Raw genomic sequence first — 12,499 nt, forward strand, 5'->3', positions numbered from 1 at the left:
GTGTGTGTGTGTGTTTCAAATCAGAACAGATTTCTGCAGGCAAAAAGGACACAGTCCAGTGATCTCAGGATGTGAAAGTTAGACCACTATGGGGGGGGGGATTGGAGGGGCTGGCGACAACAGTTTCGGACAAGAGCATCAGAGTTGCAGTGTGTTAGCAGGAAGCAGATGTAAATGGTTCAGGCAGAAACTTTGAGCGACCGACCGCCTTAGACCAAGTATTCCTCTGAAGCGCCACACTGAAAAATCCCCGAGGGTATGCTGAGCTCGGATACCTTAGTTTCCAAAGCTCTTCCCTGTTAGAAGAGTGACGGGTCTTATTTTCTTGTAACTTTTTGCTTAACTTTTGTCACGTTGATTCTTCGCCTCTGAAATTAAAGAAACCGTTCTTCTCACTAGGGCACCTTCTTTGCTCATCAACTCCCTTAGAAACTGACCTAGAGGAAGTGAAAACAAGGGGCTTTGTGGGGACCCTGCCCACTTGGGTGCCCCGGTGGGTGGGAGTGGGGGCCCCAGGGCCCCGCCTCCTTGCTTCTGCGGCCGTGGGTTTGCGAGCCAGAGGGCGAAGGAGGAGGGTGCGTGGTGGGAAGAGATAGAGGTCTTGGGCCCTGGCTTCCTCACAGGCGAAACTTTTTCTCCTTTGGGGAACCCCCGACCCTCCCCGGCCCTCCAGGAGGCCGCCGCTGCAGATGTTAAACTGAAGTGGAGAGGCGAGGAGCTAGAGATTCCCAGAGATTCCTATTTGGAAAAGCCACCCCCCTCTTGATTTCGTGTAAATATCGTCTCCATGGAAGGAAGGGAAAAATCCCTATTGCCAATGTAGCATCTGCTGGGGAGGGGAGTGGGAGACGTGAGGGAAAGGGAGAAGTTCGGCCCAGCTGGACGCACTGCCTGCTGCTCACAGTCCGGGATGCTGGCGAGTGCGGGTGGCCACCTGCGGGCGCTGGTGCGGCGCGTCTTTCCGCGTCTCAGAGCGGGATTCTGGGAGTGGGAGTTCCCGGTTGCACCCCTGCGCCGAGCCCCTCGGGCTGCGCGCGCCCAGGAGCAGGAGTCGAGGGGCCCCGCCTGTGGCTGCAGGGTCCCGGGATTTTCCCGGCCTGCCGTACTGAGCCCCCAGCCCGCGCCCTCTCCTCCTGGCCCAGCACCCGCACCCCCAGATTGGGCCCATTTTCTGAGCGCCCCCCCCCACCTAGTGGGCCCATTCATACAAGGTCACGACACTCCCTTGCTGCTCAGCATCTCCATTTGGGGGGTGGGGTTGCTCAGAAGCGAACGATTTGCATTTTAATTGAAAAATAAATGAAAGCAGCTTGGCCAGGTCTCAGGTTGTGAACGGGTCGGAGTGAAGGGCCCCCCCCCAACTCCGTGGAGTCCCACCGGTTCTCCCGGCCTCCTGCCCCGCCCGCCTGGCGCGCACCCGGGGCTGGAGAAGCCGCCGCCGCATGCGTGCGACTCCCGCAAGGAGAGAAAGCTCAGCGCCACGCAACTCGGGGAACGTTCCTTCCCAAGTGCAGGCGCGGGAAAATCCGGGGTGCCTGGCGCACCGCAGTAAGCCCAGCCTCCGCGTGCGGGACAAGGGGAGCGGCGTGTGCGTGAGTACCAGTCCTGAACTGTGGTCTGCGGGGCCCTTTCTCCCTTCCTTCCTCCCTCCCTTCCTTCCTTCTTTTTTCTTCCTTCTTTTCTTTTCTTTTCTTTTCTTTCTTTCTTTCTCCTTCCTCTTTTTTTATTTCTGTTCCTCTCGTTCTTCCATCCATCCTTCCTTTCTCTCTGTTCCTTCTTCCTTCCCATTCTTGTTCATTCTCCCTCCAACTCCACCCTTCTTCCCTTCATTATTTTACTTACTAATGACAGAAAGTCAGAGCACCACTCTGGTACGTGTGATGCCCGGGATCAAACTCAGGACCTCAGGCTCAGAGGTGCAGCACTTGACTCCTGTGATTAGATAAACCTGGCACTAAAGAGGATTGAATAACCATTGAATCCACCAGGCCAGGTGACTTCTAGTAGCTTCGCTTCCCTGGCGCCTGGGGGTCATTGGCGTTGAACCCGGTTTCTGCCTTGAAAGAGACAGGCAGGCTCCTGGCCGGAGAGGGAGAGGAACCACAAAGGGCTGGAACCCTAAACTCACACAGTGCTCTCTCTTCAACCTACACTCGGGGTTCTCAAGCCTCACTCTCCTGGGCCAGAGGTACTATCTGAAGCGTGGGGTCTCTGTAGGGTCAAGTCCAAACTGCAAAACGCCAGTTCAAGACTGAGTAAACGCAAGAGAGCACCACGGCCTACCTGGGAGAAAGCTGGCCCTGAGCAGCGTCCCGTGCACCCTATGGTCTCAGCCCTCCGCATCTGCAGTTTCTAGACATCCCTTTGCGCTCTGGTACCCAAATGCTGTGAGGCTGATTCTAGAAAGTGGGGTCCAGCGTGGGCTTGCAGAAGTGTCTGAGGGTTTCCATGGTGTCTCCACACTAGTGGCTCAGTTTGATTTCACTCAGCTCTCCAGCATCTGATACGAATGGTCAAGAAGGAATACAGTAGGTGATGATGGTGGTCATCATCATAATTTACCAGAGCACCTCTCAACTCTGACTTAGGGTGGTTCTGGACATTGATTCTGGACGCCTCAAACATGAAAGTCTTTTTGCATCACCATTATGCTATCTCCCCAGTCCACAATTTAAGTGATTGTAAAGGAGGCTGTGAACTAGTTCCCACTAAAAAGTTGTATCTGACAGGTGTGAGGGGTGTGTGTGTGTGTGTGTGTGTGTGTGTGTGTGTGTGTGTTCACCCTTTGGGCCAGCTTCTATGTAGGGACTCTCAGCAGTGGAAAAAAGTTATTTACTTGGCAGCTTCTTGCTGCATGGCCATCAGACTGCAAGATCCAGATCCCTTTTAATGGAAATTCTGAGCTGTTACCGCCCTCCCGTGGAAAATTCATTTTAGCTTTCCATTAGGTCTAGAGAAAACAGAGCTGCCCTCGGTCCAGAGTCCTCTGTTTTCTCAGTTAGGCTGCCCTTGCAAAGCTGCAAGATGGGTGGATTAAAATTTGCTTAATTTTTTTTTTTAAATCTCAGATGCCAAATCCCTACAGTGAAGCATGAGTCTGGCAGCTCTTGCTTTAATTCAGACTGCAAAAGCCCACTGACACAGACATTAAGATTTTCAAGTGTCCCCACCTCCCTTGCTTGGCTGTGCTAAAAGCACATCGCAAAATTTTGATACAAGTATTTTGATTTTCATCTTTTCCTTTCTGATAACTAAAACAAGACAGGGCTCACTACAAGACACTTGAAAGTGGGGAGAAGTACAAGAACACACAAACCCATAAACCCATCTTCAGCGGCAAGTGCATCTGATAAAAATCCAGCACATTTCCTTGCTATCTTTTCTGACATCCTTGTTTGACAGGCTGTTTTAATGGGGAAGTCATATTGAGCCTGTTGTATTGTTGCCTTAAGCTCAGTTAAAAAAAAAGTGTCTTTATTGGGGGGTTAATGTTTTACAGTCAACAGTAAATAAAATAGCTTGTACATGCATAACATTTGCCAGTTTTCCCCATAACAATACAACCCTCACTAGGTCTTCCTTTGCTCTCATGTTCCAGGACCTGAACCCTTTGGTGCAATACACCAACTCCAGTCCAAGTTCTGCTTAGTGTTTCCCTTCTGATCTTGTTTTTCAGCTCCTGCCTATGAGTGAGATCATTCCATATTCATCCTTCTGTTTCTGACTTATCTCACATAACAAATTCCGTCCAAGATGAAGCCCGTTTTTTTTTTTTTTTTTTTAAATATGCTTCAGTCACTTGTTTAAGCAAGTGTAGATCAGCATTGCAAGCAAGACTTAGTCCACTGTGAAGAGAAAAAGCCTTTTGCACATGTGTCTGAAGTTTGGGTTCAGTTCACTCCAAATGTTAGTAGTGAAGGAAGGGGCTGTGTTCCAATGCCAAGATTCCTACCTTGTTTGTTTGTTTCTTTTTCTTTTATGATTAACCTCTTCAAATATTCAGGGACTTTGCTCAGTTTATGTCATCAGTATCACAATCATATCATAGCAAAGCCCAGTTGTTTCCTAAAGGGCCTTAGTATATCAGTTCAACACCCACTTTGTAAAGTGGCCACAAATACTGTGCCCACGAAAAAATGATGGGATTGAAGCACAGAGAGTTTAAGACTCTTGAGCAAGAACATTCAGCTGTTATTGGCATGTAAGTTCCCTAATTGACTGACTTCTGAGACCTGGCTTTTTAATCATTGTAGTAAGCTGACCCTCTGACAACTAGAAAAAATAATGCATATAAAAGAAGTTTGGATATTGTAAGAAAATTTAAAATGATTCACATGTTTCTAGCTAAAGAAAAACTGAAGAGGATTTAGGAACATATTGAAATTCTGTTTATAAATATTCAGATAACAATTCAATCCCCAAAAGTAACATTAGATCTTGGTTTATACCCTAGACACTTATTTAACTCTCAGCTTTAATTTTAGTGACTTTTAAAACCTGAATAACATTATATTAAGGAAGTTTGGGGTACTTTTAACTTTTAAAAATTATCTCTATTTATTGTATAGAGACAGCCATAAATCAGCAGCTCTGCTTCACCACTTGCAAAGCTTTTCCCCTGCAGCTGAGGACTGGATTTTTTTTTAAGTTTTTATTTATTTGGGAATCAGGCAGTAGTGCAGTGGGTTAAGCACAGGTGGCGCAAAGTGCAAGGATCCAGGTTCGAGCCCCTGGCTTCCCACCTACAGAGGAGTCGCTTCACAGGCGGTGAAGCAGGTCTGTAGGTGTCTATCTTTCTCTCCCCATCTCTGTCTTGCCCTCCTCTCTCCATTTCTCTCTGTCCTATCCAACAACAATGACATCAATAACAACAGTAATAACCATAACAATCATAAAAAATGAGGGCAACAACAAGGAAAATAAATAAAATATAAAAAAGTATTTTATTTATTTTATTTTTGAGAGTGATGAAGAGAGAGAAAGACACAGAGAGAAACACCAGAGCACTGCTCAGCTCTGACTTATAGTGGTGAGGGGGATTGAACCTGGGACTTCAGAGCCTCAGGCATAGAGTTTCTTTACACAACCATTATGCTATCTACCCCTGCCTGGGACTGGGGTTTTGAACCCGGGTCCTTACACACTATAACATGTGCGTTCAACCAAGTGTGCCACCACCCAGCCCCAACTTTTTTTTTTATTTTAGTGATTTTTTAAATTTATTTTTCCTTTTGTTGCCCTTGTTGTTTTAATATTGTTGTTGTTCTTGATGTCATCATTGTTGGATAGCACAGAGAGAAATGGAGCGAGGAGGGGAAGACAGAGAGGGGGAGTGAAAGATAGACTCCCCTGCAGGCGGGGAACCAGAGGGTTCGAATCGGGATCCTTATGCCAGCCCCAACTTTTTTTTTAATTAAAAAAAAAATTGGCCCCACCTGCAGGGGAAGTCGCTTCACAGGTGGTGAAGCAGGTCTGCAGGTGATTCTCTATCTTTAATTTCTGTATCTATCCAATAACAAATAATTAAAAATTGTTATTATTATTATTTATTTGTCAGACAGAGACAGCCATAATTCAAGAGGGAAGGGGGAGATAGAGAGGGAGAGAGACAGAGAGACACCTGCAGCCCTGCTTCACCAGTCACAAAACTTTCCCCCTGCAGGTGGGGACCAGGGGCTCGAACCTGGGTCCTTGAGCTTTGTAACATGTGTACCCAACCAGGTGCACCACCACCCAGCCCCAGACTTTTTTTTCTGTTTTTTTAATTTTTACTTTTTAAATGAGGATGAGAGAGACACTGAGAGCATACTAAGCTTCACCCCATCAATCATTACAAAATTCTACTTGAACCTTTTCTTTCTTCAATTTTTTGGATAGGACAGAGAGAAATTGAGAGGGGAGGGGAGATGGAGAGAGATTGAGAGAGAGAAGGAGAGAGATAGACACAGCAGACTTGATTCACCACTTGTGAAGCATCCTCCCTCCAGGTGGGGAGCTGGGGGCCTGAACCGGGATCCTTTTGCTTAGTACTATGTGAGATTAACCTGGTGTGCCACTGTTCCCCCACTTTTTTGTCTTTGTGTTCTTTCACATGATGTCAGGAACAAACTCAGGGTCTCATGCATGCAAGTCAGCTGCTTTACCACTGAGCAACTTTTTTTTTTTTTAGTTTAATGATCTTATTTATTTATTTATTTATTCCCTTTTGTTGCCCTTGTTTTATTGTTGTAATTATTGATATCTTCGTTGTTGGGTAGGACAGAGAGAAATGGAGAGAGGAGGGAAGACAGAGAGGGGGAGAGAAAGATAGACACCTACAGACTTGCTTCACCGCCTGTGAAGCAACTCCCCTGCAGGTGGGGAGCCGAGGGCTTGAACCAGGATCCTTACTCTGGTCCTTGAGCTTTGCGCCACCTGCGCTTAACCCGCTGCACTACCTCCTGACTCCCACTGAGCAACTTCCTAACCCCCTTAACTTGAATTGTTAATTTCTCAGCTTTCCACCCTTGGTCCCTGTGCTCAGAAGCACCCTTGCTCACAGACTGGCTTCAGAAATGTTGAGACTGTAGTTGTAGAGTCATTCAAGGACCACGCAGACTTCAAAACAAACTATTCCAGAAAACTTGTTCCCTCCCCCACCCCACACCAAGCAAGTCTCAGGTTATGGGCCAGGAGGTGGAACACCTGTTTGAACATAGATGTTACAGTGCACAGGACACAGGTTCAAGTCCCTGGTCCCCAGCTGCAAGGGAAAAGCTTTGCAAGTGGTGAAGCAATGCTGCAGGTGTCTCTCTCCCTCTCTATCTCTTCCTACCTTCTTGATTTCTGGCTCTCTCTACCCAATAAATAAAGATAAGAAGAAGAAGAAGAAGAAAAAGAAAATCTCAGGTTACTTTGGATACATCAAAGACCATGGATCAAGCATGAGCAGTAGTCAAGCTACCTTCTAGTCAGCAAGGTATAGCCATCAACCAGCCAGAAGGGATACCCTGTACATTACTGTGAATGTGTTGTGATTGTTGGTGAACATGTCACAGATCTAGAAGGCATAGGTCTTGTCACTGTCATTCAACAGGCACTCCATTGTCATTTGCTGAAAAAACTAAGTATGATACGTGGAGTATCGGGAGAGAATGAGACTACTTATGAGAGCTTGTGATTGGAAAGTAAAGACTGTGTGTTAGGGACTAAGAGTTGTCTCTGGTGATTGAAGGGAAAGAAAGGATTATAGGAAAAATGAGAGGAGCATTACAGCAAGAAGGAAAGCATTCGGGGGTCAAGTGGTAGTGCAGCGGGTTAAGCGCACATGTTGCAAAGCACAAGGACCTGCATAAGGATTCCAGTTCGAGCCCCCGACTCCCCACCTTCAGGGGAGTCACTTCACAGGTGGTGAAGCAAGTCTGCAGGTGTCTATCTTTCTGTCCCCCTCTTTGTCTCCCCCCCATTTCTTTCTGTCCTATCCAACAATGACATCAATAACAACAATAATAATAACTACAACAATAAAACAAGGGCAACAAAAGGGAATATATATATATGGAAATCATGCAGCTGAGGGATCATCATGAACTGAACATGGTGGAAAGGCAGGGGGCAACCCAGAAGTACACTCCAGCATTTCCTCAGTGATTGTTCTGTGAGGCAGGCAGCAAGGAAAAGGTATTACTTCACAGAGTTGCTAATGGATGAATTCTGCCCCCAATCTGAACTTTTCACAAATGTCCAGCCCAGTGCACCAGATGTTTGCATTTTTTTTTTCTGTCAAGTTCATCCACCAGCCCCCTGGTCTACTCTGTAGTGTTTGGACTTGTGCACACCTCCATTTGTGTGTGTGTGGTGGGGTGGTAGTGGCAGAAGTGGGGTAGAACAGAAATATTCCAGAAGGGTGGCAAACAGCACAAGGTTAATCCTATCTCTCAACACTAGGAAAGAAGTAATCTAAAACATGTGCAGATGATGTGTTGAAATGAAACCCCTAGACACACACACACACACACACACACACACACACACACACACACACACACTATGAAGATTAGAACAGAGACTTCTGCTGCCCTAAACCACAGCCACACCTGAGAATGCCATCTCGCAAGTCTGAGCCACAGACAAACAACCCAAAACAGCTCAGAAAACTTAGGAACAAATGTCTCACCTTCCAATCAGTCCCAGTCCTTGGACCTGGGGCCCCTCATGGGTTTGGGGTTAGTCTAGAGTAGCAGGTAGGAGTCCTACAATACTATGGTCTTGGGTCAGCATGCTCTTTGGCCTAGGTGGACTGATTTTTCTCATTTTTAAGATAGGGATGGATGCAGGAGAGAGCATCTCTATGTGCCTTTGGAAGCTCATACCCCCTAGATCTAGTGATTGATCCACTGCCAGTGGCCTACAATGGCACAACCTAAACGCAAAAAGGAAGCAGACACTGTGGCTAGAACTAGAAGCCCAGTGACTAGGTCCAGCAGACTGGAGAAAGGCACACATGGAAATACTGTCCGCCAGCACTGTGGTTTGGCTCTGCTCTCCAGGAGACTGTTAGCTGCGGGTTGAGTGCTGTTTCTGTGCCTGAAGCCATGCAACATGCTCCATACCACAGCTCATTTGAGCACCTAGTTTTAAATTGACACAGTTTAAATTCTAAGCTCTGCAGCAAGGGAGTAGTCCACGCCCTGCAGTTCTCAACAGGATGGATTCCTTCAGATGTTTTATTATTGAAAAGGGCTCTATTCCAGGTTCTATTCTAGCATGATGGACTCACTGCTGTTCTGAGACTTGGATCATGAAGAAATAAATGTAGAGATACAAAGATGCTAAAAGGTATTTTTAGGAGCAAAAATCAAAATATTGTGGATATAAATCAAGTCCAGAGACAGGAGCTATGTGTTATAGTAGGGTTTTAAAATAACTTGCTTGATGCCTGGGAAGTGAGACAGTGATTAGAGCTTTGGACTCTCATACAGAGAGAGCCTGAGTTCAGTCTCTAGCAATGTGCATGGCAGGATGATGCCCTGGCTCTCAACCTTTCTCTGCACTTCTTTCAACTGTATATGTATATGTATATATATATATGTGTGTGTGTGTGTGTGTACACTTTTTTTTTTAAAACCAGAGCACTGCTCAGCTCCGGTTTATGGTGGTGCAGGGAATTGATCTGGGACTTCAGAGCCTCAGGTATATATATATATATATATATATACTTTTTTTTTTTAAACCAGAGCACTGCTCAGCTCTGTTATATGGTGGTGCAGGGAACTGAACCTGGGACTTAAGAGCCTCAGGCATGATGCTATTATGCCCACCCAATAAGTAGATTTTTTTTAGGTGAGCTGTTTCTTAAGTAAATATTTTTAAAGAGTAACTTGCATTTCTAAAATCCCTGGACTGTTATGAGTAGAAAAAGTGCTTCATTGGGAATCAGAAGTCTAGGTTCAAGCATCCAGAGTTTGATTCTCTTCATCCTCTAAAAAATGGGTGAAAACTGTCCAACAACAGATGAGTGACTGAGCAAGATGTGGTATATATATACAATGGAATACTACTCAGCTATAAAAAACAGTGACTTCACTGTTTTCAGCCGATCTTGGATGGACCTTGAAAAATTCATGTTAAGTGAAATAAATCAGAAACGGATGAATATGAGATGATCGCACTCTTAGGCAGAAGTTGAAAACTAAGAACAGAAGAGAAAACACAAGTAGAACCTGAACTGGATTGGCGTATTGCACCAAAGTAAAAGACTCTGGGGTGGGTGGGTGGGGGAGAATATAGGTCCAAGAAGGATGACAGAGGACCTAGTGGGGGTTGTATTGTTATATGGAAATGTTATGCATGTACAAACTATTGTATTTACTGTTGAATGTAAAACATTAATTCCCCAATAAAGAAATTTTTTAAAAAATGGGTGAAAACATATGTCTGTTAAAATAAACTTTTACTAATATTCACAGCAGCATTAATCATAATAGACAAAAAGTGAAAGCAATTCATGGATGAAGAAATAAGAACATCCATACGGTGGAATATTACTTAGCAATAAAAAGGAGTCAAGTACTCCTTCATACTACAGTGCAGGTCCACAGTGAATAGGTATTATGCTAAGTGAAGAAATCAATCCCAAAAGATTGAATGTATGTGGTTTCATTTATGTGAAGTGTGCAGAGAAGGAAGGGTAAGTCCATAGAGGCCAGAGATATAATAAATTCATGGCTCCTTGGGAACAGAATACAGGTGAGGGCAACAAGAATGGGAAATGACTGCTATAGTGTAAGCAGGGTTCTTTGGTGGTGGGGGGGGTGCATAGATGTTGTCAAATTAGATTGTGGTGATAGTTGCACAACTCTGTGAATAGACATTTGAAGTATGCATCCTGAATGGGTAAATTGGCTGGCATATGAAATATATCTCAATAAAGTTTCTCAAAGAGAGACTATGGAAAGCACCAAAGGCATTGGTGAAAGCCCTCCAAAAAATGCAGAAAGTTCTATTCAGGTAAGAGGAATCACTATAGTTTACCTACAGAAGCTATTTCATTTATAAACAAGATGCATTCACGAGTAGAGAACAACCAATATGCATTGCAGATCTTTTCTTTTGTCTCAGAATCAGAAAAACCCATCCATCGTGTCTTGTCTACCTTTCAGATAGATTCTGGATCAAGTCAAGAAATCTTGATACACTAGTGAGTGTTCATTCATTTTTTTTAAAAAAATATTGATTTATTTATTTCCTTTTGTTGCTCTTGTTTTATTGTTATAGTTATTGATATCATCATTGTTGGATAGGACAGAGAGAAATGGAGAGGGGAAGGGAAGACAAGGAGGGGAGAGAAAGATAGATGCCTGCAGCCCTTCTTCACCTCTTGTGAAGCGACTCTCCTACAGGTGGGGAGTCAGGGGCTCAAACTGGGATTCTTACGTGGTCCTTGCACTTTGCACCACCTGTGCTTAACCCACTGCACCACCGCCCAACTCCCATGAGTGTTAATTCCACTTGGCAATTGAAAGCTTATGACCAAAAAAGAAGACCAAGCATAAAAAGGTTGTAAATATTTAAAAGTTTTCACTCTTCTGTAGGACTCACGCTGTAACTGGGCCTGTTGTGACAATTACTTGAGGGAGGAAATTGAGAGGTTGCTGGGAGAATCTGCACAGTGGAATCCCTGCCCATCATGAAAAATAAGTCAAGTCCATATACTTGCTCCAGAAAGCTCTAGAAAGGCAAGATACTCCAGCTCTTTTCTGCACCACCACCCCCAATGCTATATCCTGAGGAGATAATTTAAAGTACTTAATAGCACAGTCACACTTCATCTCACATGTCCAATGTAGACACTGACTTGCTGGGGATACAGCCATAAGGCATTATCTTGAGCCAGAAGATGAATTGAATATCTAATGGATATGTGGAGACAAAACTTTGCTTGTAAAAATTACAAAAATCCAAGTCAGTGATACATTACTTCATCATAAAATTGATCATCAACATTCTAAGCAGAAATTTGAGATATAGTCCTTTTGTTCCCTAAAGAATTGGACATTCTGCAAAATACTGTATGAATATTATTTTATACAGAAAAATATACCTCCCAGGCTCTCCTTCAAAGCCATTGGAGAAATTTGCCCCATTGTATTATTTCTTTTATATATATTTTCCCCTTTTGTTTCCCTTGTTGTTTTCTTATTGTTGTTGTAGTTATTGTTGTTGTCATTGATAGGACAGAGAGAAATGGAGCGAGGAGGGAAAGACAGAGAGGGGGAGAGAAAGATAGACACCTGCAGACCTGCTTCACCACCTATGAAACGACTCCCTTGCAGGTGGGGAGCTGGGGGCTCGAACCGGGATCCTTATCGCCGGTCCTTAGACTTTGCACCACATGCACTTAACCTGCTGCACTACCGCCCGGCTCCCATTTTATTGTTTCTGTACATCAAGGATGTGGGGTAAGAAGTAAAACCCTACTGGTCAACTAACCATTCATAGGAAGGAAGATGGAACATGGAATTACAGCTCTGGACCAGACCACATATATTTTTTTAATGTACTTTTATTAATGATTTAATACTGGTTGACAAGATCATAAGAATACAGGGAACAGTTGCATAGCTCTCTTCCCCAAGCCTTCACTCCCCTCAAGGACAGCCACCATCATTTTCACATAGTCTTAGTGACAGTTTGACTACTTTTCTTTTCACAAGATTATGTCTCAATGCTTTGTATTGCATATATAAGTGTAACTATCCCATAGCTATCTTTTGGAGAATCTCAGCAGACTTAATCTCCAGGCTTAATTGACACATCAAGTAGTTTATGCTTTTCAGGGCTTGACTAGTTCACAGGCAGAAGAGATCTGGATACCAGCTCTACATTGTCTTCCTCAATTATGTGTGTGTGTGTGTGTGTGATTTTTTTTCTTTTTCTCCAATTGGGGTTATCACTGGGGCTTAGTGTCTGCATGACTCTGCTACTACTGGTGGCCATTTTGTTTTTCTTTTATGTTAAT

This window comes from Erinaceus europaeus, chromosome 3 (assembly GCF_950295315.1).
Source record: "Erinaceus europaeus chromosome 3, mEriEur2.1, whole genome shotgun sequence".
NCBI classification, from domain to species: domain Eukaryota; kingdom Metazoa; phylum Chordata; class Mammalia; order Eulipotyphla; family Erinaceidae; genus Erinaceus; species Erinaceus europaeus.